General features: G+C 35.6%; 1 long non-coding RNA gene across 3 annotated transcripts in view; it reads right to left on the bottom strand.

The window, feature by feature from the left end:
- The window catches only part of LOC113601470 (uncharacterized), a 102,572-nt gene that overhangs the window by 71,150 nt on the left and 12,527 nt on the right, over window positions 1-18,895 (bottom strand). For all 3 annotated transcript variants that reach the window (XR_008296103.1, XR_008296104.1, XR_003422779.2), the window contains exons 2-3: window positions 13,331-13,376; window positions 9,855-9,930 (exon numbers count right to left, since the gene is read on the bottom strand). This is a non-coding gene — a long non-coding RNA (uncharacterized LOC113601470). The remainder of the gene's footprint in view (window positions 1-9,854; window positions 9,931-13,330; window positions 13,377-18,895) is intronic.

Genomic DNA, 18,895 nt, shown 5'->3' with positions numbered 1-18,895 from the left:
TGAAGAAAAGACAACTTTCTACCACCTTTAAACTTCTAATCTGTTCAGCTTCTTGTGTTAGTGCAGGATTGGAAAGTCATTTTATTATTGCCAATTTGAAAAGACTCTACTGATCACTGGTCACACTTATAGAAAACTTCAGCATGAATTCTGTAAACTGAAAAATCTTTTTAATAACTGTCTATGCCTCATCTTCTCCATTACATTTTCTCAGATTCCACCGCTCCACTCCTGCTTTAGAACAAAACAAAATACTCAGGTTTCCTGTAACCATACCTTGTGAAACCAGTTGCTATTATGACATACTAAGATCTACTGATTTTGGCCCATGCAGAAATGTAAACAAAAGAAATCTAGAGATCACAAGGCACCACAAGTTAAATATGATCCAGGAATTCAACATGCTTCCAAATAAACAAGTGCTCTCTAAGAATGAACTAACAAAAGTATAATGAGGTCAAAATGTAACATTAACTTAATTCAACTAGTGGAACTCTGTCAAGATAAAGGTCTGATAGGAACTTCAGAGAAATAAAAAACTAGAATATATTTCTGAGAAGGTGCAAAAATAATACTTAAAAGAATGGAATTTAATGGAAAACTGAAAAAAAGTACTAGGCAAGAAAATTGAGAAAATTGGTGACCATCTGCCTTCTACCTTCACTGAAACAGCACAAGATAGAACCATTTATAGAAGGTCAAGGAAGAGAAAACATTCATTCAATGGTCCCTTTTCAATCTTTAGTGAACTTAAGGTTTCTGAAGCAGTATACACCATCAATTACTGTCTGCCTTATGAAGATCCTCATCTCTCTCCTAAAGTGCTACTCTCTATTCTTATCCTACCTTGGCTAGTCATTCTTTTTTATCCACGGTTTTGAAGTCATAAGAGGAAGACAAAAGTTTGGAAATGGACTGGGTTATTCTTCATGTAATTCTTTTTTTTTTTTAACTTTTACTGTTTACTTTTGCTTTTACTTTTAGTGGTTCTGCTTCTGACTACTAGCCAAAGGCAGGTGTTATCTAAGATTGTGTCCTCTGTGATCCCTTTTTCTTTTTATTCTCTTTCTCCTTCTGAATAATCTCACCCACACATGCTGGTGGTGCTTGAAATTATATTCCAGCTTTATTAATCTTTTTCCAAAGCTCCAAACTGAATTTTCCTCTTCTCAGGTGCCTTGCAGGTTTAAATTCATCATATTGAAAACCAACATGATTGCTTTCTCCAAAAAAGATCCTCCATGTTAGCAATTGTGAAATGCCCATTAGCTTTTCCCCCTCCCTCTCTGCCTCCCACATTTGTATTTTTTTGTTTGTTTGTCTACCCTTTCTGCACTGATGCTTCTTGAAAGTAAGGACACGTCTTAGTCATCCCCTTTATCTCAATGTCTACAAGAGTATCTAGTAAATATCAGGTGTACAGAGTAGGAAGGAAGGAGGAAAGGAAGACATGAATAATGAAAGGAAAATGGGAAAGAAGAAAGGGGAAGGCAGAAATGTGTGGAGGAAAGCAATTAATAAATTACTGAGCTATGACCCAAATAGGATAGTTAAAGTTTATAAGAGCTGACAGCTGATGTAATGCTGAGAAAGAGAGCTCTTTTTGCTGGAAAGACACCATGAGAGGTCCTTGGAATAAAAGTTAAGCTCCCCAGGGCCTACATATCAAACAATGAAAGTGTGGAAGGAGTGGGGAATACTTTCCATAATAAAGAGACAGAATTTGAATGCTTCCAAGGCAAAATAAGCGGAAAAGAGTGAAGCATAGAAAGACAGAGAGAGAAAATGAGGCAAATAGGATCATGACAACACACTCATCCTCTTGACTTTCAAATTTCCAATCTTCTAGGAAATTTATTAAAAGCTTAGCATGAGTGGATACTTTCGTTCTTGCAATGCAGTGAAACGATGGATTTTTAAAATCTAGGTTTACATGAAATAAAAAAAAAATGATAAAATTTATGGGCACAAAAGCCAAAGGAAAAGGCAACAAGCAGATCTGGGTTTACCCTCACAGTCACATGTTACGGTGAAAGTACTTAGACTTGCCATAAAGGAATGTGGTAGCTGAAGCGTAACCTCAACCTCTGCCAGAGAATTTGATACAGATGATCAGACAGATGGAAAATTATCCAATCCAAAAGACCAAATCAAAGTTAAAAATCAAGTGTTCAAGATTGCACAAGACATTGCTCTATTCCAAAGTCAGAGACAAGGCTAAATAAATCAGCTTAAAATTCTAATAGGAATCCAAAAACTTCAGCTTTGATCTTGGGCAAGTTCTTCCTACACCCAGACAGAGTAGTGATGTAAACTCTAAAGAGGTTTAAATACATGAAGCTAGCGCACCCTTAAAAATAGGCACTGGCTCACATTGCTTGAACTTAAGGAAATCTGTATATGCTAAGGAACACTCTGGCAGTAGGCCAACAATTAACAATTGACTTCCACAAACTCTTCTTTCCTTCTCTCTCTGTCTCTCTGCCTCTCTCTCTCTCTCTCTCTCTCTCTCTCTCCTTTTTTAACTTTTCAATGGGCTCTGTGTTCATCAACGTATACTTGTGTTCTCATAGCTGAGTAAGATGGGGAGAAGGAGGAGATGGGAATATCTAATGCTTTGAAGTAGAAACATTTGTCTGCCAATATCAGGTTCTAGAAATATAAAATCTCCTAGTGTTAGGCTACTACATCTTTCATACTCATTTTGATGCTATATAGGCTAGTTTATTTCCTTTATATGATTCAGTCTGAGTTTATAACGTGTAATTATATGTGTTGTTTATATAAAAAATGAATGTAACCACTCATTTTGACAGGCTAATGAGGTGCAGGAGTACAAAATGCTAGAAGTACATGATTTTATAGAAAATTGTACTATTGTACTTGTTTTGTAATAAACCAAATTGCAGACCTCCAAAATATGCTGCTGCCTTACAATAAAACCATGCACAGCAATAGCTAAGAAAAAAGACTTCTTACTTTTCAGTGATAGTCACCTCTTCTATTAAAAAAAAAAATGCTCTGGGGCACCTGAGTAGTTCAGTCAGTTGAGCATTAGACTTGATTCCTGCTCAGGTCATGATCCCAGGGTCATGGGATTGAGCCCTGCATGGGGCTCCATGCTAACAGCAGGAAGCCTGCTTGGGATTCTCTCTTTCCCTCTGCTCCTCTCCACTGCTTATGCTGTCTCTCAGATAAGATAAGATAATATAAGATAAGATAAGATAAGATAAGATAAGACAAGATAAAATAGTGTGTTGTTTTTAAAACAGAAAAATAAGTAAACACCCAAGAAATACTCCAAAAACTGATGTTCCTCATCAAAATAAACTAGCAAAGCCTAAAAGTACTTTGAAAATATCAGTCTGGTGAAGGTTATAACAAATTTAGATAGTGCGTACTCTTCACCATCAGCATTTACAGAACATTTTTGCACTTGACTAATTTTCTTGTTATTGGCATTATTCCCAGCTCGTACCTTCTCACTCTAAGATGCTGTCTGCTACATTTATACTTTAAGCTAAATCGTTGCCCAGATACTTTACACTGCATTTTTCAAATGCACATTTCCTTCAAACTACCAATATTCCACCTAAGATACTTTTTACTTTGACCAAAAGACAATCTTTTTGTTCCTTAAATTAACCATTTTTAGAAACTAACTTCTATATTATAGCACCAAAGAAAAACACTAGTGGCATTTTCTACCCTTTTTCTTTCTTCCTTTGAAACTTTCCCTCTAACACCCAGGTGTCATGAACAGTCAATATGTGAAACATCAGTCTCACATATATTCTAAATCAAGAGGCATCAAACTGTTTGGCCACTGTGAAAACGAGAATGAATGGGCTTCCAATTACAGTGACGTCAAATGCAGAAGAGAAGAAACACTTGATTTCACCTCTGAATCTCTGCTTTATAATTGACCTACATTGCATTGTAGAGAATAATCTTCCTCACTGCTTTCTGACATAATTGTCTAAACAAATAAGCTGCCATATTACCTCACCTTTGTGGAACTTGTCTTTCAATTCAATCTGCATGTAATAGAGCAAGGAGAGAATGCTCTAAAGACCAAAAAATGCTATTTATACAAGAGTGCCTCTCACACTCTTTCTGAATCTATTTATTCTTAGTTTGAATAGAATCAAATAAGCCTAAAGGCAGTACAGTATAATTATTAAGAACACAAACTCTGGAGTTAGAGTGTCTAAATTGAATCCTGGCTCTGCTATTTACTAGCTCTATGACCTTGGGCAAGTTACTTAAACTCAGTGTTCTGTTGGATCGCCCATAAGATGAGCAAAATAATAATACCTTGTATAGAGTTGGTATAGGATAAAATATATAAAATACCTAGAACTGTGCCAACCACATAGTTTTTGTTTGATTTCTAAGCCCATAAATGCTATAAACAGCAGGAAAGAAGAGGGACAAGGGCTCCTGTAGGTATTTGCACCTACACCAGTAAGCATAATCAACTAAAATTCTAATTACTAGCAGGGGGAGGAGGTCCCTGTATTGTTTAAAAATAAACATAAGAACCGGGGACATTGAGTATGGGAATAAAAGTCTAGTGAGTATCCAAGGACACATCACTCTATTACATCACAATAAAGTAGTGAAAGTTTATAAAAAGAAACTTGAACCAATCTGTCCAAGGACATCTATTTTAGCTCAGTAAAATAGTTGATGTTTAAAAAGATGATTCTGAGCATCCAAGAAATGATAAAAATAGATCAATAATTCAATTAAAGATGAAATACATTTTGAAAATTTTCTATTTGAAAGAGCCAAATAAAAAACTTTAGTGCCTTAATAGATACATACTTATGTATCCAAAATACTCAGTTATTCAGAAGGATTTAATCTAAGTGGTCTTATGAGAAGATACTGAAAGTAAAAACAAAATATAACATAGCAAACTATTTCATGAGGAAGTGTGGCAAAGACTGTTAATTGTCCCCTACCTTTCATTCTCCAACTTTTCATTTTGGAAATAAAAATGTCCTTGAGTATATGAGGTTATGACTACCTGCTCATCTAGGGACTACATGCCCCTGTCTCCGTTGCAAATCAGTGAGGCCATGGGACATGGTTCGAGCCCCATGTCAGGCTCCATGCTGACAGTGCAGAGCCTGCTTGGGATTCTCTCTCTCTCTCTCTCTCTCTCTCTCTCTCTCTCTCTCTCCCTTTCTTTCTTTCTTTCTTTCTCTCTCTCTCTCTCTTTGTCTCTCTCTCATCTCTCTCTCTTTCTCTTAAATAAACTTTAAAAAAAAAGAGAGAGATGCAGAATTAATTAGATGCAAATTCTGCCCTCAAAGACTTATAATTCAGAAAAGAAAAGTTAAGTACCCAGACAATTATATTACCATATCATCTATCTGGCTTGTCACCTGACAGTTATAAACAAGGTATTATGGGATTAGAGTTGAGAACAATTTTATCAACCTGGACCAAGAAATCTTAAATCAGAAAAATCTTCATGAAGATGGCCTTTGAGAAAGACCTATAAATAAAAGGACTTCAAAAGCAGAGATAAACAGTGACATGAAAGGAAAACAGTATGCATGAAAGCACTATAACAGAAAAGTGGAAACCTGTTAATGTGTCCTATTAGAATAGAGAGTAGGCTTGAAGGGCCTTAAACTATGTAAGCTGGAAGAGTAAGTTGTGAAGAGCAATAAATTTGTTATTATTATTATTATTATTATTGTTGTTGTTAATTGTAATTATAAAATATGCATTAAACTCTTTGTATAGGCAAATATTTTGCTAAATGTCTTATGTGTACTTTCTCAATTTATTGTCAAAATAAATCTTTTATATATCTCACAAAATACTTTATATATCACTTCTAGTGTGAGGAATCTGTGCCTAATATTCAATAGGCAACAAATATTTTGAAGAACTATAAAAAAGTGAAGGGCACTCTCTAACTGGGGTTTAGTAAAGCTAATCACCACATAGGAGTGTGCAGTGCAGGACACAACAGGGAACAGTGAGAATATATATATTTTGCAACAGGCAAGGTAAGAAATGGGTGCTTGAACTAGTGGGGCTACATTGAAATAGGAAAAGAGGGGATGGACTGGAAACATGATGAAGAATTTGACAAGTAATAATGTGATTATGTGATGAATCCTATGAAAAATGAAAGTGGGAGGAAAACTAGAGGTTTAGAATCTGAGTTCTGAAATTAATAAAATAAGGAGGTGTTGATATTAACAAAAAAATAGGAGGTAAGGAGGTACATGGCAGCATATGGCGATGTTGACAGAGTCTATGCAGAGAAACTTTGCTTTCTCAGTACCATGCCTTACTATGTGACTTTGCAAAATTGGCTAAATGCTTTCAGCCTGTTTTCTTCTCTGAAAAATAAGAATAATAATATCCAACTCATAGACTTAGAGGATTAAATATGATAATGTTTTTTTAAAAGGAGATACAAAGCACCTAGTGTTGTAGATAACACACAGTAGGCATTCACTAAACAATGGCTAATACCCTTATTGTTGCTCTGCTGCTTCTGAGCATTATGAAAAACTGGGAGAATGAGGTATAGGTTTGAGAGGAATTTATACACTGAAGATGTGAGAGTTGATGAATTCGTGAAAGAAATTACATAATTTTGAGGAGAGAACATTGGGGAATACCTCCATTTTAAGACATAGTAGGAGAGATGGGAGCCAGTGAAGGAGACAAGAGGACATATTAGTGAGGTTAGAAGAGATGAAAGATAGGGAAAAAGAAAATTCAAAGAGAGGATGGTTAACATGTCAAATGCTCCTTAGAGGACACAAAGAGTTGAGAAAAATAGCATTGATTTTAGTGGCAGAGTCAAGAAAATGCAGTTTGTCAGGAGACAGAGACCTAAAATGTATTTGTCAACATATGGGAAAGAGCTAGTTGACAAAAAGATTAAGTTTATAATGGAAAAAGGAAAATCAAAGGAATAAAATCTGAGAGGAAGAAAAAGAGGTTAGATTAAGAGCACAGGTGGAAAGATCGGCCTCTGCCAGGAGGAGAGATGTACTTTCTTCATGGAAGAAAATGGAGAAACAAAGGGGGAAGAAAAAAATGAAGATATTGAAGGCAACGCTGCATCATGAGAGAACTCATTTAAGCTGACTTTTTAGTAAAGTAATAGGTTAGAGGTTAGCCACTGAGGGGAAATGAAATAGATAAAATTAAAGACTTGAAGGGATGTTCAGTTTAGTTTTTCATTCACAGGTAAAAGGCATTTATCCAGTAAAGGACATTATTTCTCAATGTTTCTACTTTGATAATATTTTTACCAAATCTATTTTTCTCCTCAAAGCATTCATTTTTCTAATATTTGGAGAAAGTTTTCAGAGAAAATCACCTTGAATGACTGAAATGAACCATTCCCAGTCGTTTTCACCTCTTAATGTCAACTCTTCATATAAAAGAGATAAATGGTGGTAGAGATGGAAGGGGTACCAAATTGCACAGCATCATTACAAAACATTCACCTTCCTATGAAATAACTATAATTCAATTTTCATAGATCTATTCTCTACATCCACTGAATGATGTCCCCTAAAAATTTATGTCTACCCAGAACCTTAGAATGTGACCTTGTTTGTATCTTTGCAGATATATTTAGTTAAGATGGGTCATTCTGGGGGCATCTGGATGGCTCAGTCGGTTAAGGGTCTGACTTCGGCTCAGGTCATGATCTCACCATTCATGAGTTCAAGCCCCATGTCAGGCTCTGTACGGACAGCTCAGAGCCTGGAGCTTGCTTCGGATTCTGTGTCTCCCCCTCTCTCTGCCCATCCCCTGTTCATGCTCTGTCTCTCTCTGTCTCTCAAAAATAAATAAACATTGAAAAAAATTTAAAAAAAAAAGATGGGTCATTCTGGATTAGGGTGGACCCTTAATCCAATATGACTGGTATTTTCAGAAGAAGAGAGAAATTTAGACACAGACACAAACATAGCAAGAAGACCCACGAAGAAAGAGGTAGATAATTGATGTATGCTGTCATAAGCCAGGGAATGCCTGGGGCTCTCAGAAGATAGAAGACACAAGAAAGATCCTCCCCTACCAGCTTCTGAGGGAGCAGAGCCCTGCCAACATCTTGATTTTGGACTTCTGGTGTCTAGAACTGTAAGCAAATACATTTCTGTTATTGCAAGCCACCTAGTATGTGGTGCTTTGTTATGGCAACGCTAGGAAACTTATGTACCTAACAAAAAGAACTAAGGGAGCCAAGTCCTGCAACTTGGCTCAAAAGGATCATCCAAAATTCAAAAGAACTGTTTTCTATCAGAACTTAGTTTTGTTGAGCCTGCATCCCTCTTCAGAAATATCAGAAAAATATTTCTTAAACTGTCTTCATAAACAAACTAATGATTTACCTGAAAGTCCTGAAAAAATGATGGGAAGTAAATATGAGGAGAAAAAAAAAAATCCTGGTAGGATCCATTATATAAAAAACTACCCAAGTGCCATTAGTCCCAGGGTTCTACGGAAGAGGTCATCAAATGAAAATGATAACTAATCACTCAAAATAACCAATCAATAGAGAAAAAAACAATAGCCTGAGGCCCAAATACATGTCCCTTTAAAAGGAAAGACACCCAATTAGAACACTGAGCCTGGAGCAACATACAGTAATGAAAGCAAACAAAGTGTTAGGGTTTCATCTGGAACTCCTTGATAACACATCAAAGGGAGTCATTTGTGCAAAGACTGCCAGAGGGAATGGAAAGGACAAAGGCCCACTCCTGTTTGAAGGCTGTGTGGCTGAATCTTACCACATACTTGGATTAAAAAAACCCAACCTGCCTCTCTATTCTTTGAGCCTATAAGATATCACAGGAGGAAATAAATCAAAACTTAGAGATCAAGGTCTGGCATTGTGGTGAAATTACTCTAGAGAGATGGTGAAAACATACTACAAAGAACCATCGAGCAGCAAAAGAAAAACTTTAGACCTAAGATCCTTTTTCTTGAAACAATGAAATTGCAGGGAGATAAAGGGGGGAAACTACTTATTTTTCATTTAGAGAACTACTGGAAAATATCCTGTGTTTATAAGTGCAAAATGAAAAAAATATATAGAATGGAGTGAATAGGGGCACAGTAAGAAGTTATGGGGATATTATTTGTAAAGAACATCAAAATTTGGTGTGAAAATGAACTGGAATCATTATAGATGTGTTAAAATTTGAGTAGCAAGATCAAAATTATTCTTCAGAAAGATGCTTCTTACTGCTTCTGTGAGATGGATAGTATATGGAACAGAGACTGCAGTAAAAAAAAAATTCAAATGAGGCAATGAGTACCCAGACTGGGTTAGGTATGTAAAAAAACCAGGACACAGAATTCAAAGTGGATTAGATAAAACAGACTTGCACTTAGATCTGCCTTCCTTCCATAAATTTTTCAGCCAAAAATTCCAATCTTTTATTCTACCACTCTCAAGTAAATTTTCCATCAATGCTTTGCCTATATTCCATTAAATTCAATAACTATTTTATTTCCCTCATCTCCATCTGGTCCTCACTTGCCTCCCTACACAAATTAATAACATAGTTCATAATTATAATCACTCATTTCGACAACTCCCAACTCCTTACTCCTCTCTCCTCCAATTATACTCACCTGGCTAAATCCCAGTGCTCATAAAGCCCAGCTCCCCACACTCCGTCCTTGTACCTGCATAACTCAAGGATGGAGTGGATGCTCCACTCCAAGAATGAGGCTCAAGAAAAGCACAACCATGCTTACCCTTCTCCATTGTATTTCATAGTCCCTAACCTTAAGAGAACACTTGCTCAGCATTTATCCTGTCTTCCTTGCCCATTCCCTGTCCCACTCACTTAATCATTCCATGTCTTCTCTGTCGTTAAACCTTCAACACCATCTCCCCTCAGCTGATGAGCTTGCTTCCCATTTCTGTGAAAAGAGGGATGAGATCATTAGAGACAATTTTCAAGCTCTCATCATCATATCTGCTTAAATCTGCCTTTCTTTTTGATGTTAGAAAAGAATGGTCCATGCTCTTCTCAAAGTCTAATGCTTCCTCTTGTCTCTAGGTCTGATACCCTCTACCTACTCGAAGACATCACTCCAACATTTATCCCTCTTCCATCTTTTTCATTATCATTTTTCCTTTCTCCTAGATTATTACTATTAGCATACAAACATATTATAACAGTTTAAAAAAAAAAAAAAACGTCTTGGTTCCATACTCTTATTCAATTATTACCTCATTTCTTTATCCCAGACTGTTGCAAAACTTAATTTTCTGTTCTGAGCTTTCTTTTCTATTTAATCTATTTCAAGTAGGTTTTTGCTATTAACACTTAATAGAAACTGCTTATATCAGGTCACCAATTGCCCCACAATTGCTATATGCAATGGTAAATTCTCAGTCTTTATCTTAGCTATCATAAGCTTTTAATACAATTGATCACTTCCACTTTGAGACATTTTCTTTGCAAGCTTTCTAGGATGCCACTTCCTCTTGGCTCTCCTCCTATTTTTTTGGTGGTCTCTTTCCATATACCCCAATCTGTACATAGTATAGTGGTTCAGTGCTCAGTCTTCAAACCTCTTCCCTCTTCTATCTATATACCTCTAAAGGTGGTAAAAGTTAGTCTCGTGGCTTTAAAAATCATCAACATGGATATAACTGCCAAATATATCTTCTTTATCCAGACCTTTATTCTGAACTCTAAACCCATATGTCCTACATTCCTGATTGTATGTCTATGATTGGGTTAACAATATGTGAGTATAGAATATTTACACTTCAGTTGGATGTATAATTGTCATTCTAAAATTAACATGACAAAAGGAGTCAATTCATCAAGAAGATATAACAATTATAAGTATATATGCACCCAACATTGAAGCACCTAAATATTTAAAGTAAATATTAACAGAACTCAAAGGAGAAGTAGATAACAATACAATAATAGGGAACTTCAACACCTTACTTTTAACACTGGATAGAGTATCCAGACATAAAATGAAAAACCAGACCTGAATAACACTAAAGACCAAATGCACCTATATCTATATTTATACCTATTCTATATCTATATCTATATCTATATCTATATCTATCTATAGAATATGTACATTCTATAGATATATATACATAGAATATTCCATCGAACAGCACCAGAATATGCTATCTTTCTCAAGTGCACATGAAATACTCTCCAGGATAGATCAAATGTTGGGCCACAAAGCAAGCCTAAACAAATTAAGGAAAACTGAAATCATATCAAGTACCTTTTCTGACCACAGTGGTATGAAACTAGAAATCAATAACAGGAGGAAAATGGGAAAATTCAGAAAAAATGTAGAAATTAAACAACACACTCTTAAACAACCTAACTTTAAGCTCAAGGAATTGCAAAAAGAAAAATCTAAGCCCAGATTAGCAGAAGGAAGGATATAATAAATATTATAGCAGAAACAAAACCAGGGAAGATGGCAGAGTAAGAGGATCCTAAGTACACCTTGGCCCTAGAAAACACCCACATCAGTGTAAACAACCCAGAAAATGACTCATGGATTGGGGAGAACAGACTCTCCACAGTTAATTTAGAAAAGAGGTCACATTTAAAATGGTGGAAAGGGAAGAGACATGTTCTGGAGCCAAAGTGACTACTGAGACTGTCCATGGGAGGGAGGACTGCAAGGACAAAAAAGGGAGAGGAGCAGACTCCACACCAGGCACCCCAAGCACAGGGGACCTGCACTGGGGAGATGAATCCCCATAACATTTGGCTTTGAAAACTAAAGGGGGCTTCACTTCACAAGTTTTTACAATCAGTGGGACTTAACACTGGGAACATTAAAAATCAGTGTATTCTACTCTAGGAGAATAAGATGGCGATAGGATACTGAGTCCCCAACCTTAAAAAGCCAACATAACAAACAACCCTGTGGAGATGAGGCATAGAAGTTGCAGTTTAAAAAACTCCTGGGGTGTACTGAAGGAGGCTTATTTACTAATCTCAGAACTGTGCAGGAGAAGCAGAGAGTCTAAGAAGCTTCTCCAAGAACAAAAGAGCAGGCAGGCACCCTCCCTGCCCCTAAGCCTAGGTATCCAGATGGGAAGGAGCATGGACACTCTCTACCTAGATAGCTTCCACCCAATGCCCTGCCTCCGCATTCTCCTGCATATCTGTGTCATCCAACACACCCTCCACAGGAGTCCATCCAAAGATGTGCCTCAAGCATGGCATTGTGCAGTAGCCCTGACAGGTCAACACAACTCCAAAGTGATTGCTTACCTGGGGAAAGGGGAAGATAACCACATAAAACAGTTCTACTGTGGCTCCAGCAGTGGGCTGAAGGCAGACATCTGGTCTGATAGCAGGCTTCACCCACTAATGAAAGCTTCTCTGGGGATAACACAGGGAGAGCATCTTGCAGTTCCATGTGACCACAGCTCTGGCAAACATCTGGTAAGACCCAACTCAGGCTGAAGAAGGTCCCAGACTGACGCAGTAACAACACAGGGAGCAAACCCTGCCCATAAGCAGGCAAAGAGATCCATTGCAGACAACTGGATTGACAGCAAACACAGCTCAGCCACTATAGTAGAGTGCCTGCAACACACATGGGAGACACCCACCCCTGAAGCCACAAGTCCTGGTGAATGGGGAACATTGCACTGCAGGCCACTACAGGACCTCTTCTTCATAAGGCCACTACTTTTCAAGCAGGAGACATAGCTGACTTTCCTAATACATAGAATCAGACACAGAGAGTTAGACAAAATGAGAAGACAAGAATATGTCCCAAATGAAAAGATAGGACAAAATCACAGCAAGAAAGTGAAACAAAACAGAGATAAGTAATATGCCTGATAGAGAATTTAAAGTTAATGGTCATGAAGATACTCAGTGAAATTGAGAAAAGAGTGGAGAACCTCAGTGAGACTCTCAACAAAGAGATAGAAAACAAAACAGTACCAGAGCACCTGGGTGGCTCAGTCGGTTAAGCACCCGACTTCTGCTCAGGTCATGATCTCACTGTTCTTGGGTTTGAGCCACCTGCACTGGGCTGTAGGCTGATAGCTCAGAGCCTAGAGCCTCCTTCAGATTCTGTGTCTGCCTCTCTCTCTGCCCTTTCCCTGCTCATTCTCTGTCTTTCTCTGTCTCTCAAAAATAAACAAACATAAAAAAAAACTTCTTAAACAGAAAAGAACCATTCTTGCTGCCATCTTGCATCCCCATGTGTGTGCACCTACTCTCAGCTAGTCTAAGTAAGACATGTCCTGTTTCCAAAATATAAATATACTCTCAAAAATAAATTAAATGTGTACACTCACCTTTCAAAAACATAAATAAAAGGATATAAAGTATGACACCATATACCTAAAATAAAGGGGCAAAAATTTAGTACTTTGAGAATGGGTTCAAACCTAAGCAACCATCAACTTAATACAGACATCTGTATACATACAACATTATATATAAATGCAATGGTAACCACAAATCAAAAACTGGTAATAGGTAAGCAAAAAAATAAATAAATAGAAAATAATTCAAGGAATTCTTTATCACTGAGGAAAGCTAGCAAACCACAAGAGAAGACAGCAAGAGAAGAAAAGAACAGAGGAGAAATAGTTCTTTCTTCTTTTATGATTGACTAATATTCCATTATACAGATATAACACAATTTGTTCTATCCATTTACCTGGTCACGGATATTTGGATTGTTTCCAATTTGAGGCTGTTATAAATAAAGCTTCTATGAACATTTGTGTATGAGTATTTGCTTGAACATATGTTTTATTTCTCTAGGGTAAATATTTAGGAGTACAATGGCTGGGTCATACAGTAGTTGTAAGATTGACATTTTAAGAAACTGCCAAACTATCTTCCAAAATGTTGGCACCATTTTTCGTTCCCACTAGCAGTGTATAAGAGTTCCATTCTCCACAATCCTGCCAGGTCTTGGTATGGTCAGTCTTTTTTAATGTTGGCTATTCTCAGAGGTATATATTGGTATCTTGTAGTTTTTATTGACATATCCCTAATGACTTTGAATATTTGAAAAAGGGTGTCTAGCATCTTTTCATGTGCTTATTTGACATTTATATATCTTTTTTAATGGAGTGTCTATTCAAAGTTTTTGCCCATTTATTTATTGGAGTATCTGTTTTCTTATTATTGACCTTTGTGAGATTTTCTATATTCTGAATATAAATCTAGAAATAATTAGGTTGCAGGAAACAAGACACAAAAATACACATTGTATATTCCATTCACATAAAATTACAAGAAAAGAAAATGATTCATACTGGCAAAATATCAGTAGTTGCCTGAGAATGGGGTAAGGTGATGTGGAGAGAAAGGATGGAGAGAGATAGATGGTATCATTACCAAGGGGGCACAAAGGTTTTTAAGATGATGGATATGTTCATTATCTTGACTAGCATTGGATTCACAGGTACATACATATATCCAAAGTTATTAAATCATATACTTTAAATATGCAGCATATTGTATGTCAACCATATCTCAATATTTTACACATATTTTTAAAAAAGATATAACAATTGTAAATATTTATGCACTGAACATGCGAGCACCTAAATACATAGTGTAGCTGTTAACAAACATATAGGAAATAATCAATAGTAACACAATGATAGTAGGGAACTTTAAAACCATACTTACATCAATGGATAGATCTTCCAAGAGAAAATCAACAAGGACACACTGGCTTTGAATGACACATTGGACCAGATGAATCTAACAGATATTCTCAGAAGATTCCATCCTAAAACAGTGCAGGACACATTCTTTCCAAGCGCACATGGGATATTCTCCAGAACTGACCATATGTTAGGCCACAAAACAAATCTCAACAAGTTCAGAAAGAATGATGTCACACTATGCATCTTTTCTGATCACAACACTATGAACATAGAAATCAACCAAAATAAAAAAAAATCTGGAAAGAGCAAAAATACATGGAGGTTAAATAACATGCTACTAAACAATGAATGGGTCAGCCAAGAAATCAAAGAGGAAATTAAAAATATATGGAGACAAATGAAAATGAAAAGACAATGGTCAAAATCTTTGTGATGCGACAAAGGCTGTTCTATGAAGGAAAAATATAGTAATAGAGGCCTACCTCCAGAAACAAGAAAAATCTCAGAAAAATGCCTAACCTTACACCTAATGGAGCTAGAAAAAGAAGATTAAATGAAACCCCAAAACAGTAGAAGGAAGGAAATAATAAAGATCAGAGCAGAAATAAATGAAATATAAAAAAACAAACAAAAAAGAAAGTAATAGAACATATCGATCAAACCAAGAGCTGTTTCTTTGAAAATATCAACAAAATTGATAAACCTTTAACCTGACTCATTGAGAGAGAGAAAGAGAGAGGACTCATATAAACAAAATCAGAAATGAAGAAAAACAACAACTAATACTACAAAAATACAAATTATTATAAGAGAATATTATGAAAAATCATATGCCAACAAACTGGACAACCTAGAAGAAATAGATAAATTCCTAGAAATATAAACTCCCCAAACTGAATCAGGAATAAATAGAAAAATTGAACAGACTGATTACCAGCAATTAAATTGAATCAGTAATCAAAAAACTCCCAACAAACAAAAGTCCAGGACCATACAGCTTCACAGATGAATTCTACCAAACATTTAATGTAGAGGTAATACCTACTCTTCTCAAACTATTCCAAAAATTAAAAGAGGAAGCACATTTCCAAATTCATTCCATGAGGCCATTACTCTAATACCAAAACCAGATAAAGACACTACAAAAAAAGAACTGTAGGCCAATATCTCTGATGAACACAGATTCAAAAATTCTCATTAAAATATTAACAAGCTGAACCCAATAATACATTAAAAAAATCATCCATCATGATCAAGTGCAATTTATTCCTGGGATGCAAGTGTGTTCAATATTCACAAATCAATCAACATAATACATCAGATCAAGAGAAAGGATAAAAACTATATTATCTTTTCAACAGATGCAGAAAAAACATTTGACAAAGTACATCTATTCATGATAAAAATCCCCAATAAAGTAAGTTTAGAGAAAACATACCTCAAAATAGTAAAGACTGTATATGAAAAACCCACAACCAACATTAACTTCAATGGTGAAAAACTGAGAGCTTTTGCCCTAAAATAGGGAACAAGACAGGGGTGTCCACTCTCACTACTTTTATTCAACATAATACTAGAAGTCCTAGTCACAGCAATCAGACAAGAAAAATGAATAAAAGGCATCCAAATAGGTAAGGAAGAAGTAAAATTTTCACTTTTTGCAGATGACATGATACAATATATAGAAAATGCTAAAGACCACCAAAAAACTACTAGAACAGATTGAATTCAGTAAAGTTGCAGGATATAAAGTCAATATACAGAAATCTATTGCATTTCTATATACTAATAATGATGTGGCAGGAATAGAAATTAAGAAAATATCCCATTTACAATTGCACCAAAAATAATAAAACACTTAGGAATAAACATAAATAAGGAGAAGACCTATAATCTGAAAACTATAAATGAATGATGAAAGAAATCTAAGATGACACAAACAAAATGGAAAGATATTCCATGCTCATGGATTGGAAGAACAAATATTGTTAAAATTTCTATGGTACGCAAAGCAATCTTCAGATATAATGCAATCCCTATCAAAATGCCAACAGCATTTTTCACAGAACCAGAACAAATAATCCTAAAATTTGTATGGAACCACAAAAGACCCTGAATAGTCAAAGCTATATTGACAAAGAAGAACACAATGGGAAGTATCACAAACCCAGATTTCAAGATATACTACAAATCTGTAGTAATCAGATCAGTATGGCACTGGCACAAAAATACATACATAGATAAATAGAACAGAATAGAAAGCCCAGAAATAAACCCACAACTATATGGTCAATTAATTTGTGACAAAGGAGGCAAGACTATGCAATGGGAAAAAGACAGTCTCTTCAGTAAATTGTGTTGAGAAAACTGGACAGCTACTAGCAAAAGAACAAAACTGAACCACTTTCTTATGCTATACACAAAAATATAATCTAAATATATCTAGGACCTAATGTGAGACCTGAAAACATAAAAATCCTAAAAGATAGCACAGGCAGTAATTTCTCTGACATTGGCCACAGCAACATTTTTCTAGATATGTCTCCTAGGGCAAGGGAAACAAAAGCAAAAATAAACTATTGGGACTATACCAAATTAAAAAGCTTCCACACATCAAAAGAAATAATCAACAAAACAAAAAGACAACTTAGTGAATGGGGAAGATACTTGCAAATGATATATACAATAAGGAGTTAATATGCAAAATATATAGAGAACTTATTTAAAAAATAGTCCAATTAAAAATGGGCAGAAGACATGAACAGACATTTCTCCAAAGAAGACATACAGATGAACGACAGACACAGGAAAAGATGTTAACATCACTCACCATCAGGGAAAGATAAATTAAAACCACAATGATATACTACTTTATACCTGTAAGAATGGCTAAAATCAAAAACACAAGAAACGAGTGTTGACAAGGATGTGGAGAAAAAGAAATCCTCATGCACCATTAATGGGAATGCAAACTGGTGTAGCCACTGTGATAAACAGTATGGAGTTTTCTCAAAAAGTTAAAAATAGAATAACCATATGATCCAGTAATTCCACTATTGATCTAGTAATTCCACTATTGGGTAAATATTTACCCAAAGTATTTACCCAAAGAGAATGAAAACACTAATTACAAAGGATATATGCACCCCTATGTTTATTGCAGCATTATTTTCGGTAGCCAAAATATGGAAGCAACCAAACTGTCCATCAATAGATTAATGGATACAGAAAATGTGGTAAATGAATACAATGGAATATTACTCAGCCATAAAAAGGAATGAAATATTGCCATTTGCCACAATATGGATGGTTCTAGAGGGTACAATGGTAAGTGAAATAAGTCAGTAAGAGAAAGACAAATATCCTATGATTTCACTCATACATGAAATTTAAGAACCAAAACAAATGAAAAAAAAAAAAAAACAAACGGACAAACCAAGAAACGGACTCTTAACTACAGAACAAATTGATGGTTACCAGAGGGGATGTGGGTGTGTGAATGGGTGAAACAGGTGACGGGTAATAAGAGTAAACTTGTGATGAGCACTGAGTAATGTTCAGAATTGTCAAATCACTACATTGGACACCTGAAACTAATATAACACTTTATGTTAATTTTATGAAACTAAAAAAAAATTAATTAATTTTAAAAAGATTATACCAGAAATTAATAAAATAGAGACAAGACAATAAAAAAATCAATACTAGAGTTTGGTTTTTAAAAAAGATAAACAAATTAACAAACTTTTAGCTATACTAACCAAGAAAAAAAAATTCTCAAACACATTTTAAATGAAAGAAAAGACATTAAAATTGACATCACAGAAATACCAAGTATAGAGGATACTATGAGTCATTATACACCAACAAACTGGATAATCTAGAAAAATAATTAATAAATTTGTAGCATACAGCCTACCAAGACTGAATCATGAAGAAATAAAAGTTTGAACAGACCTACCAACTAGTAAGGAGATTAAATCAGTAGTAAAACAAAACAAAATAAAACAAAACCCAGAACCAGATGATTTGATTGGTAAACTCTATCAAACACTTTAAAAGGGATTAATGCTGGGGCACCTGGGTGGCTCAGTCAGTTAAGCATCTGACTCTTGATTTCAGCTCAGGTCATGATCTCATGGTTGGTGGGTTTGAGCCCTGCATCAGGCTCTGCACTGATAGCATGGAGCCTGCTTGGGATTGTCCCTTTACCTCTCTCTCCTCCTCCTC

The sequence above is a fragment of the Acinonyx jubatus genome, chromosome B1, assembly GCF_027475565.1.
Source record: "Acinonyx jubatus isolate Ajub_Pintada_27869175 chromosome B1, VMU_Ajub_asm_v1.0, whole genome shotgun sequence".
Lineage (NCBI taxonomy): Eukaryota > Metazoa > Chordata > Mammalia > Carnivora > Felidae > Acinonyx > Acinonyx jubatus.
This window is presented reverse-complemented; position numbering and strand designations above follow the sequence as displayed.